We start from the raw sequence: 27,978 nt of genomic DNA, 5'->3' as shown, positions 1-27,978 counted from the left end.
TGGATATTGAGTTTCAGGCATAGTTCCCATAGATTCATAGTCAGCCTGCATAGAGGGTAGGAATGTGTGCCTCCCTGCTTGTTTATGTACCACATGACCGTGGTGTTGTCTGTCCTTATTAACAGGTGGCCTTGATGGAGGAAAGGTTTGAAGGCCTCGATTGCGTGTATCACTGCCAGCATTTCCTTTTGGTTTATGTGCATGCGGAGCTGCCCTTGAGACCATAGGCCTTGGATACATTTGCTCTCCATGTGTGCTCCCCATCCTCGGTCTGAAGCGTCCGTGGTGATGGTTTGTTTTTGGTTTGTTGAAAGGCAACCCTCTGTTGGACTGGCAGGCTTGAGCCCACCACAGGAATTCCTTTTGAAGGCAAGGAATGATTGGTATCAAAGTTTCCAAACTGTGACTGTGCTGAGACCATACACTCCTTAGGTACCATTGTAATTTTCTCATATGCAGCCTGGCTTGTGGAATCAGAATTATGCAGGATGCCATGTAACCCAGGGCCTGCAGAATTTTCCTTGCAGTTAGCTGAGTTTGTCTTGTCAGATTCATGAAGTAATCCGGAAGTTGTTTTTGTTTTTCTTCTGTGAGAAAGGCCATTTGGGTGGTTGTGTCTAGATCTGCACCCAAAAAGGTTATCCTTTGGGATGGAACAAGTCTTGATTTTTGGATGTTGACTGTGTATCCCAAGGCCTGTAGTAGGTGGATGGCATAGGCCAAGTCCTTTATCAAATTTTTCTTGTTGTCCGCTTGTATAACGCAGTCGTCCAGATATGGGTAGATTTGAATCCCCTGAAGTCTGCAGTGTGCAATTACTGATGCCAGGCATTTCGTGAATACTCTGGGCGCAGTAGATAAGCCAAAGGGCAATGCTGAGAATTGATAATGCTCTGATCCTGCAAGAAATCTGAGGTGTCTTCTGCAACTTTGTCGAATAGGGACATGCAGTTATGTCTCCTTGAGATCTAGAGTCACCAGCCAAGACTCCTTGCCCAGCATGGGAAGAAGTTGCTGTAGGGTCAGCATCTTGAATTGGCACAATGAGGTAAGTATTCAGTGCGGACAGGTCGAGAATAGGCCTCCATTGATTTTCTTTTCTTGGAACAAGGAATAATCTGGAGTAAAATCCTTGGCCTTGTTCTGAAAGAGGTACCTTTTCTATGGCTTTCATTTGAATTAAGTTGTTGATCTGCTTTAAAGCCTCTGCCCTCTGATTTGGTGGCAGGTTTGGCATTCTGTTTCTTCTTGGCAAAGTGTGGAAGTGGAACCTGTATCCTTTGTCTATTATTTGCAGTGTCCATGTGTCCCTTGTAATATAATGCCAGTTTTTTGAGAATAAAGAAAGCTTTCCGCCCAAGGGTGCTTCCAATTGAGCCCTGGTAGGCGGAATCAAAGAAAAGTCATTGAGTCTGTCCTGGTGTAGTAGTTGTTGCTGCTGTTGCTGCACTATCTCTCTGGTTGGTAGGCTGCCACTGACGGTCTCTGTAGGAGCCTCTAGCTTGCCCTCTACCTCTGGGACGCCTGTTCCTGCCTCTCTGGGATCTGTCCGAGTCTGGAAAGGACCAATTCTTAGTAGGCCAGTTTCTGCTGAATCTCGGTGGTTGTACTTGCAGAAAGTCCTTAACTGTTTGCACAGATTTTGCCTTTTCTTCAAACTTATTTAAGACCTCCTGAGCCGAGGAGCCAAATAATTTTTGTTTTTCCATTGGAGCATCCAGGAGTTTAGCTTTAACATGGTCTGGCAAAGATTGTTCCTTCAGCCAGGCATGCCTACGAATAACTGCCCCAGTCATAGCTGACCTACATGAAGCTTCCAGTGCATCATAACCACACTGCAAAAAATGATTACTAACCTGTTGTGAGTTATGTACCAGATCCTGAAGGGATTTACGGACAAGGGGTTCAGAAGAAGAAAGCTTCTTATTCAGTTCATCTAACAAATACTCTTGGTACTGTATCATATGAAATTGACAATTTAATGCCCTCACGGAAAGAGTTGCAGAAGTATATACCTTCTTTCCCCATCTCTCTAAAGCTCTAGACTCCCTTTCAGAAGGTAGAGGATTTTTGGCAGTGGCAGCTGCAACCCCTTTAGGGCCCTGAGAAATAGTATCTGGGTCTGCAGAATGGGCCTTATACAGATGTAAATGAGAATCCGGAACCCTGTAGTATCTATCAGGTTTGGCAGGTGCCGGAGGGAGAGTATCAGGGGCTGTACTAACATCATTGTACACATCATCAATAACATTCAAAACAGGAGGTATAGCTAAGGGCCTATGCTGAGGTAAATGCAAAAAGGTCCTTAATCTCTTTCTAGAATCAGAAAATTCCTGACCCTGCCATTGAAAATGCTCTCTCATGGAGTGTAGTGTCTCACCAAAAGAAAACTCTTCAGGAGGGGAGGCCGAAGGGATAGATTCTTCAGCATCAGAATCCTCATAGGCCGAATAAGCCTCCTCCTGGTGATCTGACAACTCAGATCCATCTATAGACTCATCTGAAGAGTGTTGGTCAGAGGGCTCAGTCCTGGGCCTTTTGCCTGGTGGTGGGTGAGAGCCCCTGTCCGGGTGAGGCTGAGAACCTCTAATTAAAGAAATAAGATCCTCTGCAAGGCTGAGGATCTGAGAACTAGAAGAAGGTCTCTGGGAGGTAGTCTTGGGAGGCAAAGCTTTAGAAAGTTTAGCAGCTTTAGCCCTGGAAAAAGCCTTAATGGACATGGAAGCAGGGGGTCTAGCTGCCCCACGTGCAGGAGTAGATTTGTCCAAGGGTATGGTGTCGGACATTTCCTGGACACTGGTTTCGGTAGGCAGCTCAGTAGCCGACTCAGCCGGGGCCTCCAGGGCGTTGAGTGGATTCGGTTAAAGGAAGCTCAGAGGACTCGGTTTCGGCCGAAACAGAGACACTCGCGGTAGGGCCTTACCGTGGTTTCAGCCGAAACCGCGGGGTGCGAGTGTCGGTCCTTGTCCTTCCGTTTTTTCACCAAATGCGATGTCGGAGTCTCCGACGGCATCTTATATGCAAAATTAGTCCCAAAGAATTCCTCTGCAAACTCCGACCGACGTCTAAGAGTTCGTCGGTTGAAGGAAGCACAGGCTGAACAGGCCGAGACGTCGTGGTCTGGGCCTAAGCAAGGAAGGCAGTAAGAGTGGAAATCCTTATGAGGTATTTGTTTCCCACAAGTTAAACAATTATTTACTTTATCTGACATCGGCTGAGGCAAGAAAGAGTCCCCAACGGGGTACTTAGCTTTTTTTTCGAAGTCTTCGGTAGCTGAATCACAGGATCTGACCGACCGGCACTTGCGAACTGCTTCTGCTTCGGGCACCGTGTGGCAAGAAAGACTGAGGAAAATGGCGTCGGCTGATGATTTTATACCCCAGATGCTCTGACGTTGGGGAAAGTGCGACATCAGCCGAGGCCAGACCCAGACTTTGGAATCCGGCCAACTGAAGGGCTGCCTGAGGCAGGACAACCCATATGTTATGACTGCAGATGCATCCTTGAAGGACATCTTGCATACACTACAGGAACCACATTTGCTCATAATGGAACTTTGTAAGGCCCATTGTTAGAGTTGTCTCTTTCCAACTCCTCCTTCAAATTCGGCCCCCTACTATATGTAATAAGAGGTGTGTTCCCTATAATCTGTGTGATTTCCTTATCCATCATGTATTACCATGTTTCTCTCAGAATATTGACAATTGTATCAGAGTGGCCATTAAAAGGCAGTATCATGGCTCTCTTGTGTTTCGCGTGGACAGAAAAAAAAATATCATTACTCTGGTCATGGTTAACCTTAGGTAGGCCACCTTGTAGTATTGGCTTAAATGTTAAATGTCTTTTGACATCAACTTTTTTCACCTGCACCTGTTCGGACTGGTAACCCTTCCGTTCAGGACCAAGGGACTAATGGGCATACCACCGATGACTTTGTGACTGACACTGATGTTTTCGATGACAACAGGGATTTTTTAGATCCTCCCCCATTGAGGCGTTCAGAACGTATTCGGGAATGCAAAAAGTTCCCCAGAGGGCAACCGCCATTAACCACCTGTCCTTGTTTGGAAAAGGGTTCACCTTTGTACGCAGCTTTAGGAATGAAACTGCGAGACTTTTGGTCAATCTCAGGTTGTATACAAGACAGTTGAATTTACAAATGTACTTTTTTAAGAATCATAATTTGTTGTATGAACAAACATTAGGGCCAAAAAGAAAAAGTACTTTTATTCCCCCGGCTCATCCTTGTATACACACATTTGAATCTATGTGTGAAGCTCAGATTAGAAGGTTGAGCAAACTGGATGATCATTTACCGGACAACACGACCATTGGTGAAAAGTTTTGTCTACGACAATTGACTACTTCGAACCAATTTAGAGTCATGAAACTGGACAAGGGAGGGGGTGTGGTTATAATGTCAGCAATTGATCATTCTAACAGAATGACCATTTTACTGAATGATGCCAATACTTACAACAGGGTATCACGTAATGAGATGCACATGGCATATTCCAAAATTGACTGGCTTCTGTATGAATGGCTTATGGACGGGGTTATAGATCAAGACGAATATCACTATTTACAGGTAGATCACCCGGTGACGCCTAGAATCTTTGGCATACCTAAAATCCATAAGAGCCAGAGCAATCCACCTTTTCGTCCAATTGTTTTGGCCAAAGGCTCTAAGACTGAAGCCATGGCCTCGTATGTTGATTTTTACTGTAAAAACATTGCCAATTTTTTCCCACACATTCTGCGTGACTCATGGCACTGTTTAGATGTTATCAGACCGCAACATTTTGATGAGCCATTTATTATGGTCACTACTGACGTTATTAACCTTTTTTCTGTAATACCTCAGTTAGAAGGCCTGGATTTATTTAGATCTTGTTTAGAAAACAGAGGTGGTTTACATACTGTTAAAAGATCACTTATTGTTGATCTTATGGAACTTATTGGCTTTCGAAGGTGAACTTTACAAACAAGTCACGGGAGTTGCCATGGGGGCAAAATGTGCACCTATCTATGCCAATTTGGTACTGGCACAATGGGAATTAGACAAAGTTTTTTCATCATCATTTATGCAACATGTGAAATTATATCTCAGATACTTGGACGATATATTGATTTTCTGGAGGGGCCAAACAGAAATGATTCATACCTTTATTGATTATCTTACCACCACAAATTTTTTGAGATTTACATTTAAGGTACATGGTCACACTTGTAACTATTTAGACATTTTATTGCACACCAAAGAAGAATGAGGTGAATTAGTTATCGAGTCAAATATTTTCCGTAAAGAAACTTACTCAAATAATTTTTTACACTTTCAGAGCTGTCATCTACTGTTTCAAAAAAGAAATGTTTTTAAGGGTCAGATGGTAAGATTGTCTAGACTGATTAGTACTGATGAACATTATGTAATGGAAACCAAAGTCCTAATGGACATGTTTAGACAAAGAGGTTACCCCTCAGACCTTTTAGATAGAATTAAAGAGGAAGTTGATGTCAAAAGACATTTAACATTTAAGCCAATACTACAAGGAGGCCTACCTAAGGTTAACCATGACCAGAGTAATGATATTTTTTCTTCTGTCCACGAGAAACTCAAGAGAGCCATGATACTGCCTTTTAATGGCCACTCTGATACAATTGGCAATATTTTGAGAGAAACATGGCAATACACGATGGATAAGGAAACCACACAGATTATAGGGAACACACCTCTTATTACATATAGTAGGGGGCCAAATTTGAAGGAGTTGTTGGAAAGAGACAACTCTAGCAATGGGCCTTACAAAAGTTCCATTATGAGCAAATGTGGTTCCTGTAGTGTATGCAAGTTCATCAACAATGGCCCATATGTGACCGTTTCAAATTATTACAGAACCATAAAATGTCCCGGTCACTGTAATTGTAACACTAAGAGGGTTATTTACATTGCTACCTGCCTAAGTTGTCCCAGTTTTTACGTTGGGAAGACCATCAGAAAATTGAGGTTAAGAATCCTTGAACATGTCAGGGACATTAAGAACAAAAGGACGACCAATTCCCCGTACTTACACAGTTTGACTTGCGTCAACTTCAAGAAGTTTTTATTTTTCATTATTGACAGGATTCCTGACAATGATAGAGGTGGTGATTTTAAGATTTTATTAGAGATGAGGGAGACAATGTGGCAATTGAGACTAAATGCATCTAAACCCCCAGGGATCAATGAGAATATTTCTATGGCAAGTATTTTAAAATACAGATCTCTTTTTATATGAATTAGACACACAAGCATACATTTTTATGTATGGATGTTTATTTTGGAGAGCTTATTTAATTTTAATTTATTCAATTTTTTTTCTTTTTATTCAATTCACTTAACATAATATATTTAAGCATATATTTTTTATTCAAACTGACATTTTTATCGCAACAGTATTTTTTTATTGTGTTTTCTATTTATTAAGATTTTTTTCAACTTCATGTGTTTTGTGCGCATCAATATGAAGGTTTACAAACAAAGGTTTCTTAAAGTTTTGAAAGTTGTAAGAGTGTTTTAACAATACGCTGCTTTTTTTAAAAAGTTTTCGACATTCTTTAACATCATCCGGTCAGAACTTTGTATTGATAGTTTGGTTACTAAGGGCGGGATTTTTTGAACTCATTTATAACAGGTGGTTTGCTAACAACTGTTCACCACTCTGATGATGCCTGATTTGTTTTTAGGTGAAAGCGCTAAGTGGTTCACGCTATTTTGTTTGTTTTGTTACTTGAATAAAAAGTTTTTAGTCTGTTCGGATTTGTGCTGGAGTCTCTGATTGGCCATTACTTGGAGCTGCATTGGACTACTTTACTGGTTTGCTGCTGATTGTTTTCGTGTGACAGAGTATTCCCTTTTCTCCAAAGAGAGGCCATCTCAAGGTTAGTATACACACAAGTAGTGGGTGTTGTGCTGGCAGTGGAGCTCTCTACACTGGGAAGGTGCAAGGGAGCTAATCGCTGTTTTTCTTCAGTTTGGCAATTTTTTTTGTCATTCCAGGACTCACAATTATGGTCCCACAGTAAAAATAGGGAGCGAGCTGAAACACTTAATCACATTAACAGATCCTGTGTTGGTGCTGGAAGCAAAACAGTGGGACAAGTATTTACATTTTCAAAATTAGCTTTACATTTACATAACAAGAAGTACACACACTACAATCACACACCCTAAAAAGAGGTTCATTCCATCACATCAGGGCTTATCAGTCAAAGTGGACTACAAAATAACGGATTCAGACAACAGTACAGTTGTGTACACTTACCATAAATGTTCGAGTGCATCCACTGTTGCAGTCATCACATTTGGGTTATCCTGCCAAGGGTAGCCCTCAGTCGGCCCGAATACCAAAGGCTTAGTATTTCTGCATCGGTTGCTGTCACTCCAGGACTGACGTCAGGTCGTCAGTGGTATACAGTCAGGCAGCGGACGCCATTACATTAGTTTTTCTTGCCCCAAATGTCAGGAGCCACCAAAATAGGAAGTTAGGTTATGGTGGAAGAACACCACCAGTAGAAAGTAAATACCAAAAATTCCCTGTAAGGAGAGAGGAAGAGAGACAGAGTCTCAAAGGGGATGGAGGGTGGGAAACCAGGACTGCAAATGGGGAAAGCACTCGGACATCTACATTTATGGTAAGTGTACAAAAGAGTACTATGTTCTTCGTGCTTCATTGTTGCAGTCATCACATTTGGGTTGATTCCCAAAGCTGAAGAAAAGGGTGGAGGCAGTCAAGAAGACTGAGGGCTGGCTAGGATGCCCTGAAAGATTGTGGTGGAAAAGCCTGCCCTGGATTTGGAGAAGGTAGGCAGGTGGTAATGCTTGATGAAGCTATGAACATTAGTCCATGTTGCAGCCCTCAGGATGTCCCTGGTGGAGACCCCTCTGAGAAAAACTGCAGAGGTGGAGGTTGCCCTGGTGGAATGTGTCCTGACCTCCTTTGGGAGTGCTTTCCTGTGCTGTTTGTAACAGAAATGGATGCAGCGTGCTATCCATTTGGAGACTGTTTGTTTGGATATGGCCTTGGCCTCTGCCCCTGCTGTGAAGCTGATTAGCAATTGGTCAGTTTTTCTAAAATATTTAGTCCTATCCAGATAGAATCTGAGCTGTCTGTGCACATCTAGAGTGCAGAATCCTTTCCCCCTTGTTTTGTGGGTTAGGAAAAAAGGTGGGCGAATGAATGGATTGGTTGAGAGCCACACTGGACACCACTTTAGGCATGAAGGATGGGTTAGTCCTGAGGGAGACCCTGTCAGCATGGAAAATTATGAAGGGCTCTACAGCCATGAGTGCTTGTAGCTCTGAAACTCTTCTAGCTGAAGTGATGGCCAGAAGCAAGGCTGTTTTCCAAAAGATGAATTTCAACTCTGCTGAAGCTGCGGGTTCAAATGGGGGTAGGGTGAGTTTTTCCAACATAAAGTTAAAGTCCCAAGAGGGGGAAGGAGCTCTTCTGGTTGGCCTTAAGTTGTTAGCCCCTCTTAGGAACTGTTTGATGTCAGGGTGTGAGAAGAGAGGTAGCTTCTGTGCTGTAATAAGCAGATATGGCAGAGGTATGAATTTTAATAGAAGGGAAGGCTAGACCCCTTTTGTAGTAGGTCTGCTAGGTAATCCAAGATGAGAGGTAGGGAGGGCTGTGCTGTTTCAGATCCCTTAGCTTGGATCCAGGTGCAAAACCTTTTCCACTTGTCAGCATAGGATTTTCTAGTGCTGGGGCGTCTGGCCTCATGCATAACATCTAGGACTTGTATGCTTGGGCTGGCAGCTTGAGGAGACGTCAGGGAATAAGCCAGGCTGCCAGGTTGAGTGTCTGCAATTGGGGATGCATGAACTCTCCATTCTTCTGGGTCAGGAGTGTTGGGATCTGAGGTAGGTGCCATGGTGGCAGGGGTGACAGGCTGAGCAGCAGTGAGTACCAGTGCTGGCATGGCCAGTCTGGGGCAATCAGGATTGCCCTTGGTTTTTCCTCCCTTATTTTGAGCAGTACCCTTGAAATGAGTGGTAGAGGGGGAAATGCATAGACTGAGAGGTTAACCCACTGGAAGGATAGAGCATCCACTTTTCAGGCCTTGCTGTGAGGTTCCCTGGTGCAGAATTTGCTGAGCTGATGATTGGAGTGGGAGGCAAAGAGGTCCACCTTCGGGGTGCCCCATTTCTGGGTTACAAGGGTGAAGGTTCTGTGGTCTAGCTGCCACTCGTGTGGGTCTAGCAGGTTTCTGCTTAAGTTGTCTGCCAGAGAGTTTAGGGAGCCTGGCAGGAATTGTGCTAGCAAGTGTAGTCGCATGGCTGAGGCAGTGTGCCAGAGGGTCATGGCTAATCTGCAGAGAGGATAACAGTGAGTCCCTCCTTGCTTGTTGATATACCACATCACTGTGGTGTTGTCTGTTTTGATCAGTAGAGGCCCCGGGGAGAGTAGGGGGTCTGAAAGCTGTCAGGGCATGCCGAACAGCTAGCATTTCTTTTTGGATGATGTGCAGATGTATTTAATTTGGGCTCCAATGGCCCTGAATGCACCTGCCTCCAGGTGTGCACCCCAGGCATAGTCTGATGCATCTGTGGTGATGGTCTGAGCGGCATGGGGTTGTGAAAATAGAAGTCCCTTGTTGTGGTTGCATGCTGCAGCCCACCAAAGAAAATCTTTCCTTAGACAAGGTATCATAGGTATAATTTGAGAGTGTTGACACCAAAGGCTTTTTAGGTACCACCTAGTTTCCTCATATGCAGTCTGGCATATGGAATGAGTAGAATGCAGGAGGCTATGAACCCCAGAGCTTGCAGGATTTTCATTGAGGCAAGTGGGTTCTGGTGGCTAGTTGAGAGAAGTAGCCCGTCAGGTAGGCTTGTTTTTCTGGAGTAAGGAATGCCATCTGGAATGCTGTGTCCAGGCTTGCTCCCAGGAATACAATTTTTTCTGTGGGGACTAGTTTTGATTTCTTTTCATTGATAGTATACCCCAGGGAGGTCTGTAAATCCTTTACAAACGTCAGGTGCTGCAACAGCTTTTTGTAACTGTCTGCCTGAATCGGGCATTCGTCCAAGTACGGGTAAATTTGAATAGTTCTTTCTCTGCAAAAAGCAATGGCAGGAGCCAGGCATTTTGTGAAAACTCAGGGAGCAGTGGATAAGCTAAAGGGAAGCACAGAGGAAGTACAGTTGTGTACACTTATCATAAATGTGGATGTTCGAGTGTATTCATTGTTGCAGTCATCACACTTGGGTTATCCTACCAGGGGTGGCCCTCAGTCGGCCCAAATTCCAGAGGCTTAGTATTTCTGTGTCAGCTGCTGTTGCTCCAGGAACTGACATCAGGTTGTCAGTGGTATAAAAACAGGTAGCAGACGCCATTACATCAGTTTGTCTTGCCCCAAATGTCACGAGCCCCCAAATACGGAGCTAGGCTATTGTGGAATAACACCACCAGTAGAAAGTAAATACCACACATCACTAAGGAGTGAGGAAGTGACAGAGAGAGAGACAAGGGGGATGGATGGCGGGAAACTAGGACTGCAACAGTGAATACACTGGAACATCCACATTTATGGTAAGTGTACACAACTGTAATATGTTCCTTGTGTTTCACTGCTGCAGTCATCACACTTGGGTTGATTCCCAAAGCTGAAGAAACAGGTGGAGGCAGTCGAGAAGAGTTGTGGCAGGCTAGAACGCCCTGCAGGACTGTGGTTGCAAAGCCTGCCCTGGATTTGGAAAAGATAGGCAGGTGGTAATGCTTGATGAAGGTGTGAACAGAACTCCATGTTGTAGCCTCCAGGATGTCCCTGGTAGGGACCTCTCTGACAAAAGCCGCAGAGGTGGCACTTGCCTAAGTGGAATGTGTTCTGACCCCCTGTGGGAGTGGTTTCCCATAGTATTTGTTACAGAAATGGATACAGTGTGCTATCCATTTGGAAATGGTTTGTTTTGATATGGCCTTGCCCTCTCCCTTGCTGCAACTGGTCAGATTTCCTAAAGGACTTAGTCCTATCCAGGAAGAATCTGAGCTGTCTGTGCACATCTAAAGAGTGCAGGATCCTTTCCCCCTTATTTTGAGGTGTAGGGAAAAAGGTGGGCAAATGAACAGATTGGTTGAGAGCCACAATGGACACTACTTTAGGCATGAAAGTTGGGTTAGTCCTAAGGGAGACCCTGTCAGCATGGAAAATGATGAAGGGTTCCACAGCCATGAGTGATTATAGCTCAGACACTTGTCTAGTTGAAGTGATGGCCAGAAGCAGGGCTGTTTTCCAAGAGAAACATTTTAACTCTGCTGAAGCTGCAGGCTCAAAGGAGGGTAACCTGACTTTTCCAACATAAAGTTAAGAACCATAGCAGGGGTAGGAGCTCTTCTGGGTGGCCATAAGTTATTAGCCCCTCTAAGGAACCACTTGATGAATGAGGGGGTGAGAAAATAAAGGTGGCTCTGTGCTGTAATGAGCAGAGATGGCAGAAGCATGGATTTTAATAGAATAGAAGAGAAGGACAGGCCCCGGTGAAGCAGGTCTGCTAGGTAATCCAGGATGAGAGGTAAGGAGGGCTGTGCTGATTCAGCTCCTTTATCCTGGATCCATGAGCAATACCTTTTCCACTTGTCAGCATATTATTTTCTAGTGCTGGGTTGTCTGCTTTATCGTATAAAGTCAAGGACTTGCTTACTTAGGCTGGCCACTGGAGGAGAGATCAAGGAATAAGCCAGGCTGCCAGGTTCAGGGTCTGCAACTGTGGATGCAAGAACTCTACCTTTTGCTGCATCAGGAGAGTTGGAATCTGAGGGAGGTGCCATGGACGCAACGGTGACAGGCAGCACAATAGTGGGCACCAGTGTTGGCGTGGCCAATCTGGGGCAACCAGGATTGCCTTGTTCTTTCCTCCCTTATTTTGAGTAACACCCTTGTAAGAAGAGGAGGAAATGCATAGATCAAGAGGTTTACCTATTGAAGGATAGGGCATCCACTTTCCAGGCCTTGCTGTGAGGTTCTCTGTTGCAGAATTTGCTGAGCTGGTGGTTGTTGTAGGAGGCAAATAGGTCTACCATTGGGATACCCCATTTCTGGGTTATAAAGCTGAAGGTCCTGTGGTTTAATTGCCACTCATGTGGGCCTAGAGGTTTATGCTTAAGTTGTTTTCCTGAGCATTCTGGTTGCCTGGCAGGAATTTTGCTAAAGTACAGTTGTGTACACTTACCATAAATGTAGCTGTTCGAGTGTATTCACTGTTGCAGTCATTACATTTGGGTAATCTGTTGGCAGGTTGCCCTCAGTTGGCCTGAATTCCAAAGTCTTGGGTCCTGCATCGGTTGCGGTCTCCTCTTCCATGACATCAGGCTGTCAGGGGTATAAAAAGTACAGTTTTGTACCTACCATAAATGTAGATGTTCGAAGATCCACATTGCTGCAGTCCTTACACTTGGGTAGTCCGCTGTCCTCGGTCGGCCCGAACATCAAAGTATAAGGCTGACGTCGGTCAAGGCGCATTTGACTGACATCAGGACGTCAGGGTACAAATGCGCATGACCGACGTCATATCCTCAGTCTTTTCTTGCCCCAGATGTCAGAAGACCCTAAAAATAAAGGTCAAAACCAAAAGACAGCAAACAAACAACCAACCATCCTAGCACTAAAATATGTACAATATATACAATATACATCATATTGACAACCCAACCCACACAACCGCCTCTAACTACAGAGGGAAGGAGGGAGGGTAAATTGGACTGCAGCAATGTGGATCTTCGAACATCTACATTTATGGTAGGTACAAAACTGTACTATGTTCTTCATCTCACATTGCTGCAGTCCTTACACTTGGGTAGAATCCCAAAGCAGAGGTAAGGGAGGATGGCCAAACTATAAGGAAGCAGGAGCTGCCAAATGCCCTGCAAAACAGCAGTGGCAAAACCAGCCCTGGATTTAGAGTAAAGTGGTAGGTGATAATGCCTAGAGAAAGTATGCACTGAACTCCAAGTAGCTGCCTCCAAAATATCCTTGGTTGCCACCCCCCTCAAAAAGCTGTCAAGTGGCAGTAGCCCTAGTGGAATGAGGCCTAATCCCAGCTGGAATCTCCTTTCCATGATGGGAATAACAGAAAGCAATGCAAAACCCAATCCACTTAGAAATAGTTTGTTTTGACACAGGCTTGCCCTGAGAACTCAAAGCAAAAGAAACAAATAACTGCTGAGACTGCCTGAACCCTTTAGTTCTGTCCAAATAATATCGCAACTGCCTGTGTACATCTAAAGTGTGCAAAATCTTTTCCCCTTTATTTTGGGGATTTGCATAAAAAGTAGGCAAATGAATAGTTTGGTTTAAAGCCACACTAGAAACCACTTTAGGCATAAAGGAAGGATTAGTACGTAAAGATACCATATCCTTATGGAAAATTAAGAAAGGCTCAACCGCCATAAGGGCCTGCAACTCAGAAACCCTTCTTGCAGAGGTAAAAGCCAACAAAAAAGCAGTCTTCCATGATAAAAACTTTAATTCAGTAGTAGCTGCAGGCTCAAAAGGTTGTAGAGTGAGTTTCTCCAACACAAAATTGAGATCCCAAGCAGGAGTAGGAGCTCTTCGTGGGGGTCTTATATTCTTTGCCCCTCTAAGAAATTGCTTGAACAAAGGATGAGAAAACAATGGTGGGTCACAATCATAGTGAGCCAAAATTGCTGCAGCATGAACCTTAATAGAAGAGAAGGACAAACCTTTGTCCAGTAACTCAGTAAGATATTGAAGAGCCACACTCAAATTAGGCTCAGAAACATCAAAATCCTTTGCTGCACTCCAAAATAAAAATCTCTTCCATTTATCTGCGTACACTTTCCTTGTACTAGGCCTTCTAGCTTCCAAAATAACATTCAAAACTTGCTGTGGAAGTGGAGGCCCACTATGGTTCAAAACAGAATATGCCAGGCTGTTAGGTGCAGAGAGTGAAGCTTGACATTGAGCAAATGACTGTCCTCCTGAGACAACAGGTGTGGAATCGAAGGCAAAGGCCATGGAGGCTTCCGTACCAGGCTTCTCAGTAATGGGTACCAATGCTGTCGAGGCCAATCTGGAGCTATCAAAATCATCCTTGGCTTGTCTTGTCTGGCCTTTAGTAGTACCTTTGGGAGGAGAGGCAGAGGCGGAAAGGCATACACATGAAGATTGCCCCAATTGAAAGAAAGAGCATCCACTTTCCAAGCTGTGGGATGAAACCTTTTTGTGCAAAACTTTGGCAGCTGGTGGTTTAGTGGAGAAGCGAACAGATCTATGTCCGGAGTTCCCCATGACACTGTCAATTTCTGAAATACATGAGGATCCAATTTCCACTCGTGGGGATCCATAATTTGTCTGCTCAACACATCTGCTAAGGAGTTCTGTGCTCCAGGCAGAAACCTTGCCTGAAGATTTAGCTGTAAACTGAGAGCAGTCTCCCACAAAATCATTGCTTGCCTGCATAGAGGATAAGAATGTGTTCCGCCTTGCTTGTTGATGTACCACATGACAGTTGTGTTGTCTGTTAGAATCAACACCTGCCCTGGAAGAAGTAAATCCTTGAAAGCTATTAATGCAAACTGGACTGCTAACATCTCCTTCAAGTTGATATGTAGATGTTGTAGTCTGGCAGGCCACTTGTCTTGTATCCACTTTCCATTCAGATGAGCTCCCCAAGCTTTGTCTGAGGCATCTGTCGTTAGAATCTGACTCGCCTCTGGCCGGGTCACAGAGAGTCCCTTGTTTAGGTGACATTCCTGAGCCCACCACAACAATTCCTTTTGAATGCAAGGTATTATTTGAATGACAGTGTCCAAATCCTGGCAGTGCTGTGTCCATACATTTTGAGATACCATTGTAGCTTCCTCATATGCAGTTTGGCATTGGGAAGCACCAGAATACAAGATGCCATGAACCCCAAGGCTTGAAGGACTGTCCTTGCAGTCAGCCTGGACTGATGAGACAACTGATGAAAGTAAAGGGAAAGATTCTTTTGTTTGTCCGGGGTCAAAAGGCCATCTGGGATGCTGTATTCAGTCTCACACCCAGAAAGCACATGTCCTGAGAGGGTACTAGACTGGACTTTATTTCGTTCACAGAATACCCCAGGCATCTTAGCACTGCTATCACATAATCCAAATGATGAAGAAGCTCGTCCCTTCCTTGAGCCAGAATCAGGCAATCGTCCAAATAAGGATAGATCTGTATTCCTTTTAACCTGAGGAAAGCTATCACTGGAGCCAGAACTTTCGTGAACACTCTGGGCAGTAGATAAGCCAAAGGGCAATGCAGAGAACTGATAATGAGAAGTCCCAGCTCGAAAACGCAGATACTTCCTGCAACTCAGTCTGATAGGAACATGAAGATAAGCCTCCTTGAGATCCAAAGTTACCATCCAATGATCTTTGCCCAGCAGAGGTAAAAGCTGCTGTAACGTCAACATTTTGAACTTGGGAATGTCCAGATAAGTGTTGAGGATAGATAAGTCCAAAATTGGTCTCCACGTGTTCCCTTTCTTTGGTACTAGGAACAGGCGAGAATAAAATCCTAGGCCCACTTCTGGCATAGGGACCGGCTGTATGGCCCCTATTTGGAGTAACAGAGAAATTTGCTTGTGAGCCTCTATTCTTTGTTGAGGAGGAACGTCTGGCATGCCTTTGAAAGGAGGCAAGGTATGGAAATAAAACCTGTAACCGTGGTGTATGATATCCAATACCCATCTGTCTTGGGTAATTAAACTCCAATTTTCTTTGAAAAGTGCCAACCTTCCTCCCAAAGGTGCTGCCAGACGAGAAGGCTCTGGCAGCTGAAAAGGTAGGTCATTGGGTCTGTTTACGAAAGGACTGACCCCTGCCCTCACCGAAGACTGTGCAGGAGAACTCCCTGTTCTAGGCCTGAAAGAGCCCTGAGCTCTGCCCCTACCACGACTAGATCTACCCCTAGACTGGGAATCATAAGAAGGATACGTCCACCCCTTAGTAGGCCAATTTCTACTAAACTTTGGAGGCTGAACCTGCAAAAAATCTTTAACAGTCTGCATAAACTTAGCCTTGTCTTCCATTTTCTTTAAAACTGCCTCAACAGGAGAACCAAACAACACATCAGATTGTAAAGGAGCATCTAAAATCCTTGTTTTAACATGGTCAGATAAATTCTGATCCCTCAGCCAGGCGTGCCTGCGAAGAACTGACCCAGTGGCAGCCACCCTAGATGAGGCCTGTACAGCATCAAAACCACATTGCAAAGAATGCTTACCCACCTGTTCAGAAACATGTACTAAATCTTGTAACTCTTTACAATCAATACCTTCCGCCAGAGCATCAACCTTAGACTTCAATTGTGAAAGGAGATAGTTTTGGTATTTCAACATGTGAAACTGGCAATTCAAAGCCCTCATAGCTAGAGTGGAAGAAGTATAAACTTTCTTTCCCCATCTATCCAAGGCCCTGGCCTCTTTATCTGTAGGAACCGGATTCTTGACAACAGAAGCCTTAACACCTTTAGGCCCCTGACTAACAGTTTCTGGGTCTGCCCTAGGACTCTTAAAAAGATACTTATGAGCTTCAGGCACCCTGTAATACCTATCCGGTTTAACAGGAGCAGGAGGCAAAGAATCAGGATTAAGAGAAGCCTCTGTAAAAACATCTTCCACCACATCCAAAACAGGAGGTATAGCCAAAGGCCTATGCTGGGGTAAAAACAAAAATTCCCTAAGCCTTTTTCTGGTATCAGAGAAGTCCTGACCTTCTCACTTAAAATGCTCCCTCATGGAATGAAGAGTTTCTGAAAAAGAAAAATCCTCAGGAGGAGAAGCAGAAGGAGTAGAATCATCCACATCAGAATCAGAATAAGGAGAATACTCCTGCAAGTCTTCAGCCGAAGACTCTGAAACATCCGAAGCCTGCTCAAAACTCCCTAGCTCAGGCTCCACCCTAGGTCTCTTATCAGGAGGGGGCAAAGAACCCCTAATCAAAGTAATCAAATCTTCTGCCATTTTAAGCATATGCTTCTTGGGCACAGTTCCTGAAGAACTAGGGGTGACACCAACTGAAGCTAAACCTGGCCTGCCTCTGGGAGAAGCCTTGGAAACAGAAGGAGAGGGCCTAACCACCCTAGGAAGGGAGGGAGTATAGTAACCTGAGAAGCCCCATCAGCCTGACCTGCCTCCTGAGAGGCCACATCCTGCAATAACAAAGTCTCTCCCTGAGATCCCAAAGAAACCTCCGGTGGAACCACCGGCTCCACCGACACCTCTAAAGAACCGCGTCCGCACGGACGGTTCTTCTAGCCTAGGCTTAACTCGTTTGTCCTTGCGGTTCTTGAAGAAGCGCCGGAGCATCCGACGGCATTTTATAATTGCACCGCTTCGAAGACTAACCTGGCACAATCTAACCTTCTCTTTATAGTGCGCTTATTGAATCTAGCACAAGAGCGACACCCAACAACGTCGTGCTCAGGCCCTAAAGAAGGAATACACAAAGTATGATAGTCTCTATGCGTATCTGTTTCCCACAAGAAATACAATTATTCACTTTTTCTGACATCCGGTAAACCACTGAGGCAAGAAAAACTAAAATATTCTAACGGGTACTTAGCCAACTTTGACTCGGTCTGAAACTCAAATCGAAAATTTCAGAACGCCAACCGGCACTTGCAATGCTGCTTCTGCATCGGACCATGCGGCAAAAAAAGACTGAGGATATGACGTCGGTCATGCGCATTTGTACCCTGACGTCCTGATGTCAGTCAAATGCGCCTTGACCGACGTCAGCCTTATACTTTGATATTCGGGCCGACCGAGGACAGCGGACTACCCAAGTGTAAGGACTGCAGCAATGTGAGATGAAGAACATCAAGCAGCCGATGCCTTTTCTTTAGTTTTTCTTGCCCCAGATGTCAGGTGCCCCCAAAAAGGTAGCAAAAATATATATGTATAAAAAGTATATATACATGCATCAATATAAACTTTACCTTCATCTACGAGCAAATACACCACATAGGTTGTAGAAGATAGAGAAGAAAAGATAAACTCCAGAATGAAAGGGGGATGGCGGGTGGGTAACCTGGACTGCAACAGTGAATACACTCGAACATCTACATTTATGATAAGTGTACACAACTGTACTATGTTCTTCGTGTTTCACTGTTGCAGTCACTACATTTGGCTAGAATCCCAAAGCTATGGTTGCGAGGCTGGAGCTAAACAGCATTAGGTGCAGCTATAAGGCCCTGCAGAACTGCAGTGGCAAAGCCTGCCCTGGACTTAAAAGAGTAGAGAGGCAAATGATAATGCTTTGTAAAGGTGTGAACAGAACTCCAAGTAGCAGCCTCTAGAATATCTTTGGTTGGTACTCCTCTGAGAAAGGCTGCTGAAGTAGCTGCAGCTCTGGTGGAATGAGACCTAATGCCCTTGGGCACAGGTTTGCCATGGTGTAAGTAGCAGAAACGAATGCAGTGGCTTATCCACTTTGAAATAGTCTGCTTTGAAATAGCCTTTCCTTCTGATCCTGCAGCATATGTCACTAGTAATTGCTCAGTTTTTCTTAGAGCTTTAGTCCTGCTCAAGTAGAATCTTAACTGTCTCTGTACGTCCAAGGAATGCAGAATTCTCCCCCCCTTGTTCTGCGGATTTGGATAAATGGTTGGCAGATGAATAGTTTGGTTAAGAGCCACACTGGAAACCACCTTAGGCATAAATGTTGGATTTGTCCTCAGAGACACCCTGTCTGGGTAAAATATGATAAAAGGCACCACAGCCATGAGGGCCTGTAGCTCTGAGACTCTTCTTGCTGAAGTAATTGCTAGTAGCAGAGCTGTTTTCTATGATAAGAACTTTATATCAGCAGTACCAGCTGGTTCAAATTGAGGCAGGGTGAGCTTTTCCAACACATAACTGAGGTCCCATGCAGGTATTGGTGATCTTCTAGGAGGCCTTACATTTTTGGCTCCTCTAAGATACTGCTTTAGTAAAGGATAAGAAAAGATTGGTGGCTCTGTATTGTAATGAGCGGAAATGGCAGAGGCATGGATTTTTATTGATGAGAAAGATAGGCCTTTGTCAAGCATCTCAGTCAAGTATTGTAATATCTGAGGAATATTTAGTTCTGCTGTATCAGTTCCTTGTGCTTGATTTCAAGCACAGAATCTCTTCCATTTATCAGCATAAGATTTTCTAGTACTAGGCCTTCTGGCTTCCAAAATTACATCCATCACAGCTTTACTGAGAGGTGTTGTTTGTATAACTACATGATCAGCCATGCTGCCAGGTTCAGTGTCTGGAGTTGATTGTGCAGGATCTGATTGCTTTGCTGGGACAGTAGTTGAGGTCTTTGAGGTAAGGCACAAGCTGGGTATTGAGACAAGCTCCTTAGGATTGGGTACCAGTATTGGCGGGGCCAGTCCGGGCGAATTAGTATCATTTTTGGTTTCTCTTGTCTGACTTTTAGTAGGACCTTGGGAAGACGACGCAGAGGAGGAAAGGCGTAAACTGATAGGTTTTTCCAACTGAAGGATAGGGCGTCCACTTTCCATGCTTCTCTGTGATAAGTCCTGGTGCAGAATCTTTTCAATTGATAATTTTGAGAAGAGGCAAATAGATCTATGTCTGGTCTCCCCCCATTTCTTTGCTATCATGCTGAAGACTTGTGGATCTAGTTTCCACTCGTGAGGATCCATAAGGTTTCTGCTTAAATCGTCTGCCAGAGTATTTTGTTTTCCTGGCAGGGATTGAGCTTGAAGATGTATTTGGTAAGTCAAAGCTGTGTCCTCCAGTGTCATGGCTAATCTGCAAAGGGAGCATGAGTGCGTGCCCCCATGCTTGTTTATATACCACATGACCGTGGTGTTGTCAGTATTTATGAGTAGTTGTCTTGGATGAACTAAGTCCTTGAAGGCTGTTAGGGCATTTTGAACAGCTACCATCTCTTTCTGGTTGATATGTAGATGCATTTTTTTGGGGTCCATATGCCCTGAATGCATCTTCCCATCATGTGGGCCCCCCCCCCCAGGCATAATCTGATGAGTCCATTGTTAAGGTTTGGCTGGCAGGGGGTAGAGTGAAGGCCCGTCCCATGTTTTGGTGACATGACTTTGCCCACCACAGAAACTCCTGTTGTAGGCAGGGAATGAAAGGAATCATTGTTTCCAGACTGTGACAAGGTTGACTCCATAAACATTTTAGGTACCACTGAAGTTTCCTCATATGCAGTCTTGCATATGGAATCAGTAGGATGCAGGATGCCATGAAGCCCAAAGCCTGCAGAATTTGTCTTGCAGATAACTGGGTTTTTGTTGCCATCAGTTTGAAGTAAGTAGTCAGTTGCCATTGCTTGTTTGGCGTGAGGTAAGCCATCTGGGCAGTTGTACTCAAGCTTGCACCCAGGAATGTTATCTTTTGAGAGGGTACCAGTTGTGATTTCTTTTTGATTACTGTGTACCCTAGGTATGTTAGAAGCCTTTTCACAAACTCCAGGTGTTGAAGAAGATTGTCCTTGTTCTTTGCTTGAATGAGACAGTCGTCCAAGTAAGGATATATTTGTATACCTCTTTGTCTGCAAAATGCAATTACTGGTGCCAGGCACTTTGTAAAGACCCTGGGTGCAGTAGATAAGCCAAAGGGCAGTGCAGAGAATTGGTAATGCATTAAGCCAGCCTTGAATCTGAGGTATCTTCTGCACGAATGCCTTATTGGGACATGCAGTTATGCCTCTTTTAGGTCTAATGACACCAGCCAAGCATTCTTGCCCAGCATGGGCAGACGCTGCTGCAAAGACAGCATTTTGAATTTTGGAATGTCCAGGTATGTGTTCAAAATCGATAAATCCAGTATTGGCCGACAGGTCTTGTCCTTTCTAGGTACCAAGAACAGTCGAGTAAAAACTTTGTCCTTTTTCTTGTTCTGGTACTGGCTGAATAGCCCCCATATCCATGAGGGACGTAACCTGTTTCTGTGTCTCTGCCCATTGATTTTTCGGCAGATCTGGCCAACCGTTTGCCATTGGCAGAGTATGGAAATGGAATCTGTATCCCTGTGATACTATGTTTAGCACCCACTTGTCCTGGGTTATTAACTGCCAATTTTGAGCAAAAAGTGCTAATTTTCTCCCTAAGGGTGTTGCCAAAAGATAAGTGCTTGGTGAAGGCAGAGGAAATTCATTGGGACTGCTTTCTGTAGGTTTGCACTTTATCTCCTCCAGATTTGGAGGTAGAAGCGCCCCATTGCTTTGACCTGTATGAATCTTGTGCCTGGTACCTGGAACCCTTAGAGACGTCTGGATTTGCTCCTTTGAGCGCTGTCTGCCACAGGAAAGGACCAATTTTTTCTAGGCCAGTGTCTACTGAATCTTGGTGGCTGCACGTGTAAGAAGTCTTTTACAGTTTGCATAGACTTAGCTTTGCCTTTCATTTTCTTTAAAACCTCTTCTGCCTTAATACCAGAGTATCATGCTGTAAAGGTGCATCCAGTAATTTAGCTTTAACATGATCAGGCAAATTTTGTTCCTTTAGCCAGGCATGCCTCCTAATCACAGATCCAGTAACTGCGGCCCTGCAGGAGGCCTCTAAGGAATCAAAACCACATTGCAAAGTATGCTTTCCAACCTGTTCAGCTGCATGCAATAATTCCTGCAATTCTTTATTTTCTGCACATTCAGAAATCATTATTTTCTGTTTCAGCAATCCCATAACATGTTGTTGATACTTGAGCATATGAAATTGGCAGTTTAAGGCCCTAATTGCCAAAGTTGCAGATGTATAAACCTTTTTTCCCCCCTCTATCCAGTGCCCTTGAATCTCTGTCAGAGGGGGTAGGATTGTTTGCTGTTGAGGCCTTAACTCCCTTTGGACCCTGTGAAATAGTTTCAGGATCAGCAGCAGGGTTTCTAAATAAAAATTTGTGAGAGTCAGGGACCCTGTAATATCTGGCAGGCTTGCTGGGAGCCGGAGGTAAGGAGTCAGGGGTCAAGCTTGACTCCGAAAACACATCATCCACAATGTCTAAAACAGGGGGTATGGCTAAAGCCCTGTGCTGAGGGAGAAGGAGGAAATCCCTGAGCCTCTTTTTTGATTCTGAGAAATCTTGACTCTCCCAGTGAAAATGCTCCCTCAAAGTATGCAAGGTTTCTCCAAATGAATAATCCTCAGGAGGTGATGCAGATGGAATAGACTCCTCTGCATCAGAATTCTCATAGGGAGGTATAGATAATTCATGATCAAAAGAGGAATCAGAAGAAATAGAAACCTGATCTGAAGATTCATAATTAGTGTCTTGCCTAGGCCTCTTATCTGGAGGGGGGTGGGAACCCCTGATCAAAGTAATAAGGTCTTCAGCCATTTTGATCATCTGTTTTTTAGGCATAGAGGCCTGTGCACATGGCTCATGCGTCATTTTTTTAGTTTTAGAAGTTGCTTTTGTCTTTGGTTTTGCAGCTGTCGTCGGTTTGATATAAAAATGTTGAGGCCTGAATACACCCTCAGAAGCCGGTGCCTGCTCAGCGGCTCCAGACTCATCTGAGGGAGATACATCCGTGGGTCCAATACTTTGAGTATCTCACGGCATGCCGGACTCCACATAGGTGTCGGTAGGGGCCTGCAACTCGAAAGTAGCGGGTATCAGGGGCTGCGAAAGCACCTCACTGAGTACCGGCGAAACGGCAACTGTCTTAGGAGAAGCTTAGTCATCGGTTTTGGACCTCAACTGTCTCTCTCTGTCCTTTTCTTTGTGTTTTTTATGTACTCCGTTAGATTGCTATCCGACAACATTTCTGGGTAGTTAAATCTGTTGAATGAAAATAACAGGTTTTAAATTTTGGATACTGGAGAAGGTTCAAATCACAGAAAGAGGGGGTGATTGGCAGAATTGGCTTGAATACAAAGAATTGATGTGGCAGTTGAGGCTTGATGCATGTGATTTTCCTGGTCTAAATGATCATGTTAATATAACATCAGCATTGAAATTAAAAGCTATCTGTTAATAATTTAGAACTGGGACAGTAAAATGTTTTTTGCAAAATATTTTTTTTTAAATGCTATCAAGATTTGTTTCTGTGACATAACATTATTATTTGAAGAACTTTTTGTAGTTTTGTACAATTATGTTGCAATATGAAGTAGGTTTGTATGAACAATGTTGCAATATGAACGAGGTAGATAGGAGGCAGTATATTTTCATTAAATACAATGTGTAATTTACTTAAGTATTTATATATACATTTTTCGATATTTAGGTGTAAATATAGATATGTTTAAGCAATACAGCATTTTTATAGTAGTTTTATATATAGAAGTTTTAGAAGGAATATGTATATGGAATTCATGTGAATTTTAAATTCAAAGTACTTGAGTGTTAATCCAATGAAAAACGGAGGCTAACTATTTAAACAGAGTAGGGATGTGATGTAATAGATTCTGATTAAGTTTCCTGTTTGGAAAAGAAAGAGCTAAATCGGTGTGTTTTTGTGCAATAAAGAACTTTTCTATTTTCCTACTTGTGAATCCTGTCATATTACTGGGTATACATACTGTGAGTGGCTGCCTTCATTGACTGCTTCTTGTGACTGGACCTGTTTTCATTTGAGTCATTTGGTTCGGTAGACATCCCATGTAGTTAAATCTGTTTCCAAAATACTTTGAGGCAAAAATAAACCGACGCTTAATAGTTGGTTAAATCTAGCACAAAACTGACAGCCAGACACGTTGTGATCAGGGCCTAGGCAAGGAATACAGTATAAATGGAAATCCTTATGAGGTATCTGCTTCCCACAAGTAATACAATTATTAACTTTTTCTGACATCGGAATGGAGCAAGAAAAAAAAGTTTCCAAAAGGGATACTTTGCTTTAGTGAAGACTTCTGTTCTGAAACTCAAACTCAAATATTTCAGGAGTCGGCCGACCAGCACTTGTGAAATGCTTCGGCTTCAGGCACTGCACGGCAAGAAAGACTAAAGAAAATGGCGTTGGCTGCTTGTTTTATATCCCTGACGTCACAGAAGAGAAGACAGCAACCGACACAGGACCCAAGACTTTGGAATTCAGGCCGACTGAGGGCAACCTGCCAGCAGATTACCCAAATGTAATGACTGCAACAGTGAAACACGAAGAACATCAGGTGAATCTACTTTGGAATTCAGGCCGACTGAGGGCAACCTGCCAGCAGATTACCCAAATGTAATGACTGCAACAGTGAAACACGAAGAACATCAGGTGAATCTGCATGGCTGAAGCTGTGTGCCAAAGGGTCATGGGTAGCCTGCATAGTGGGTAAGAGTGGGTTCCTCCTTGCTTGTTGATGTACCACATCACTGTTGTATTGTCTGTTTTGATTAGCAGAGGCCCCGGAGAGAGTAGGGGTCTGAAAGCTGTCAGAGCATGCTGAACAAACAGCATCTCTTTTTGATTGATGTGCAAATGAATCTGATTTGGGCTCCAGTGGCCCTGAATGCACCTGCCGTCCAGGTGTGCACCCCAGGCATACTCTGATGCGGCTGTGGTTAGGGTCTCAGCGGCGTGGGGTTGTGAAAAGGTAAGTCCCTTGTTGTGCCTGCATGCTGCTGCCTCACCAAAGAAAATCTTTCCTTAGACAAGGTATCATAGGTATAATGGTTTCCAGGTCCTGAGAATGTTGACACCAAAGGCTTTTTAAGTACCATTGAAGTTTGTTTCCTCATATGCAGTCTGGCATATGGAATCAGTAAAAATGCAGGAGGCCATGAACCAGAGAGCTTGCAGGATTTTCATTGCAGATAACTGGGTTCTGGTGGCCAGTTGAGAAAAGTAGCCTGTCAGATGGGCTTCCTTTTCCGTAGGAAGGAATGCCATCTGGGATGCTGTGTTCAGGCTTGCTCCCAGGAATACAATTTTCTGACTGGGGACTAGTTTAGATTCTTTTCGTTTATAGTGCACCCCAGTGAAGGCAGTAGATCTTTTACAAATGTCAGGTGGTGTAACAGATTTTCCTGACCGTCTGCCTGAATCAGGCAATTGTCTAAGTACGGGTTAAATTTGAATAGTTCTTTGTCTGCAAAATGCAATGGCTGGAGCCAGGCATTTTGTGAAAACTCTGGGAGCAAAGTGCAGAGAACTGATAATGCATAGATTCTGCCCTGATACGTAGGTATTTCCTGCAAGAGCCTCTGATTGGAATGTGCAGATAGGCCTCTTTTAGGTCTAGAGTGGATAACCAGGCATCTTTGGATAGCATAGGAAGAAGCTGCTGGGGGCTGAATATTTTGGTACCACCAGGAAGGTGTTTAGAGTGGACAGATCTAGGATTGGGCCTCAGGTGCCCTCTATTCTGGGTACCAGGTAAAGTCTGGAATAGAAAAGTACAGTTGTGTACACTTACCATAAATGTAGATGTTAGAGTGTATTCACTGTTGAAGTCATTACATTTGGGTAATCTGCTGGCAGGCTGTCCTCAGTTGGCCTAATTAACAAAGTCTTGGGTCCTGCATCAGTTGCTGTCCCTTCTTCCATGACGTCAGGTTGTCAGGGGTATAAAACATGCAGCCGACGTCATTACATCAGTTTTTCTTGCCCCAGATGTCAGGTGCCCCCCTAATGGGGAGCAAATAAACACAAAAGCACCAAAGTATACCTCCAACCAAAAGCAAATACACCAAAAAGGCTTTTAAGCATAGTAAAGGAAAGTAGAGGTATAGCCAGAAAAAGCTAGAGGGCTGGAGGGAGGGTAACCAGGACTGCAACAGTGAATACACTCGAACATCTACATTTATGTTAAGTGTACACAACTGTACTATGTTCTTCGTGTTTCACTGCTGCAGTCATTACATTTGGGTAGATGCCCAAAGCTATGGTTGGGAGGAGGTGTTTATACAGTATTAGGGCCAGCTATAAGGCCCTGCAAGACAGCAGTGGCAAAGTCAGCCCTGGATTTAGAGAAAATTGGGAAATGATGCTTGGTGAAAGTATGTACAGAACTCCAGGTAGCAGCTTCTAGGATATCCCTGGTAAGAACACCTCTGAGAAAGGCTACAGAAGTAGATGCAGCCCTGGTGGAGTGAGATCTGATCCCCTGGATAGGTTTTCCATGGTGCTTATAGCAGAAATGAATGCAATGGCTTATCCATTTAGAAATGGTTTGTTTTGAAATAGCCTTCCCCTCTAGCCCTGCAGCAAATGCTACCAGCAATTGTTCAGATTTTCTTCGAGATTTAATATTGTCCAAGTAGAATCTAAGTTGTCTGTGCACATCCAAGGAATGCAGAATCCGTTCCCCTTTGTTCTGTGTATTGGAAAAGGTCGGTAAATTAATGGACTGATTACGAGCCACACTGGAAACCACCTTGGGCATGAAGGATGGATTTGTCCTGAGAGATACCCTGTCTGCATGAAAGATGATGAAAGACTCCACTGCCATAAGGGCCTGTAATTCAGATATTCTTCTAGCTGAAGTGATTGCTAAAAGGAAGGCTGTTTTCCAAGAAAGAATTTTTAAATCTGCAGTAGCAGCTAGCTCAAAAGGAGGTAAAGTGAGTTTCTCCAAAACAAAGTTAAGGTCCCAGGCAGGGGCAGGAGCTCTCCTGGGTGGTCTCACGTTTTTTGCCCCTATAAGATACTGCTTGAGCAGAGGGGTGGTTCTGTGTTATAGTGTACTGAAACAGCTGAGGTGTGGATTTTAATGGAGGAAAAAGACAGGCCCTTGTGAAGCATCTCAGTTAAGTATTGCAAAATCTGAGGTAAATTGGGCACTGTTGTGCTCATCCCTAAAGACTGGTTCCAGGCACAGAATCTTTTCCATTTGTCAGCATAAGATTTTCTAGTACTAGGTCTTCTCGCCTCCAAGATGACATCCATCACAGGTTTGCTGAGGGATGATAAGGGTGGATTTAAGTGATTAGCCAGGCTGCAAGGTTCAACGTTGGAAGCTGAAGGTGCAGAATTTGGTTCTCCTGCTGAGATAGCATGGAAGGGGTCTGAGGCAGGTGCCATGGACATATTTGCGACACACTGCGCAGGAGGGGGTATCAGTGTTGGCACGGCCAGACTGCAGCAATCAAAATCATCCTTGAATTGTCCTGTTTGACTTTTAGTACAACTTTGGAGAGCAGAGGCAGAGGAGGAAAGGCGTAGACTGATAGTTTTTTTCCAGCTGAAGGACAGAGTATCCACTTTCTAGGCTTGTTTGTGGGGAGTCCTTGTGCAAAACTTGTCCAACTGGTTGTTCTGGGGGAAGGCAAATAGATCTATGTCTGGGCTCCCCCATTCGCTTGTCAACATGTTGAAAATCCGTGGTTCCAGTTTCCACTCATGTGGGTCCATGAGGTTTCTTCTTAGTCCGTCTGCCAGTGTATTCAGTTTTTCTGGCAAGAACTGAGCTTGTAGGTGCACTTGGTAGCTCAAGGCTGTGTTCCACAATGCCAAGGCTAGTCTGCAGAGGGGGTAGGAATGTGTACCCCCCTGCTTATTTATGTACCACATAACCGTGTTGTCCGTCTTTTGCCATTAGTTGTCCTGGAAGAATGTAGTCCTTGAAGGCTGTCAGAGCATTCTGTACAGCTAACATTTCTTTTTGATTGATATGTAGGTGCATTTGATTTAAGTTCCATTTGGCCTGAATGCACTTCCCTGCCATGTGAGCCCCCCATGCATAGTCGGATGCATCTGTAGTTAGGGTTTGGGCAGCAGGGGGTAGTGTGAATGGTAGTCCCTTGTTTTGGTGGCAGGTCTCTGCCCACCATAGGATGTCCATCTTGTACCATTAGTTGTCCTGGGAGAATGTAGTCCTTGAAGGCTGACAGAGCATTCTGTACAGCTAACATTTCTTTTTGATTGATATGTAGGTGCATTTGATTTGGGTTCCATTTGCCCTGAATGCATTTCCCTGCCATGTGAGCCCCCCGTGCATAGTCTGATGCATCGGTAGTTAGGGTTTGGGTGGCAGGGGGTAGTGTGAATGGTAGTCCCTTGTTTTGGTGGCAGGTCTCTGCCCACCAGAGGAACTCCAGGCATAAGCAAGGTATGA

The 27,978-nt window shown here is 44.2% G+C and overlaps 1 protein-coding gene and 1 long non-coding RNA gene across 8 annotated transcripts in view; both read right to left on the bottom strand.

The window, feature by feature from the left end:
* Positions 1 to 27,978, bottom strand: part of USP48 (ubiquitin specific peptidase 48) — a 3,461,715-nt gene that overhangs the window by 1,651,378 nt on the left and 1,782,359 nt on the right. The window lies entirely within an intron of this gene.
* Positions 70 to 27,818, bottom strand: LOC122794645. The gene is made up of 3 exons (XR_006363664.1): positions 27,713 to 27,818; positions 17,963 to 17,967; positions 70 to 114 (listed from the first exon to the last, which is right to left on the bottom strand). It is a non-coding gene; the product is annotated as an uncharacterized LOC122794645 (long non-coding RNA).

Source organism: Protopterus annectens, chromosome 2.part1 (genome assembly GCF_019279795.1).
Source record: "Protopterus annectens isolate FY-2018-M chromosome 2.part1, PAN1.0, whole genome shotgun sequence".
NCBI lineage: Eukaryota > Metazoa > Chordata > Ceratodontiformes > Protopteridae > Protopterus > Protopterus annectens.
Note: the sequence above shows the minus strand (reverse complement) of the source record. Positions and strands in the feature narration are given on the sequence as shown.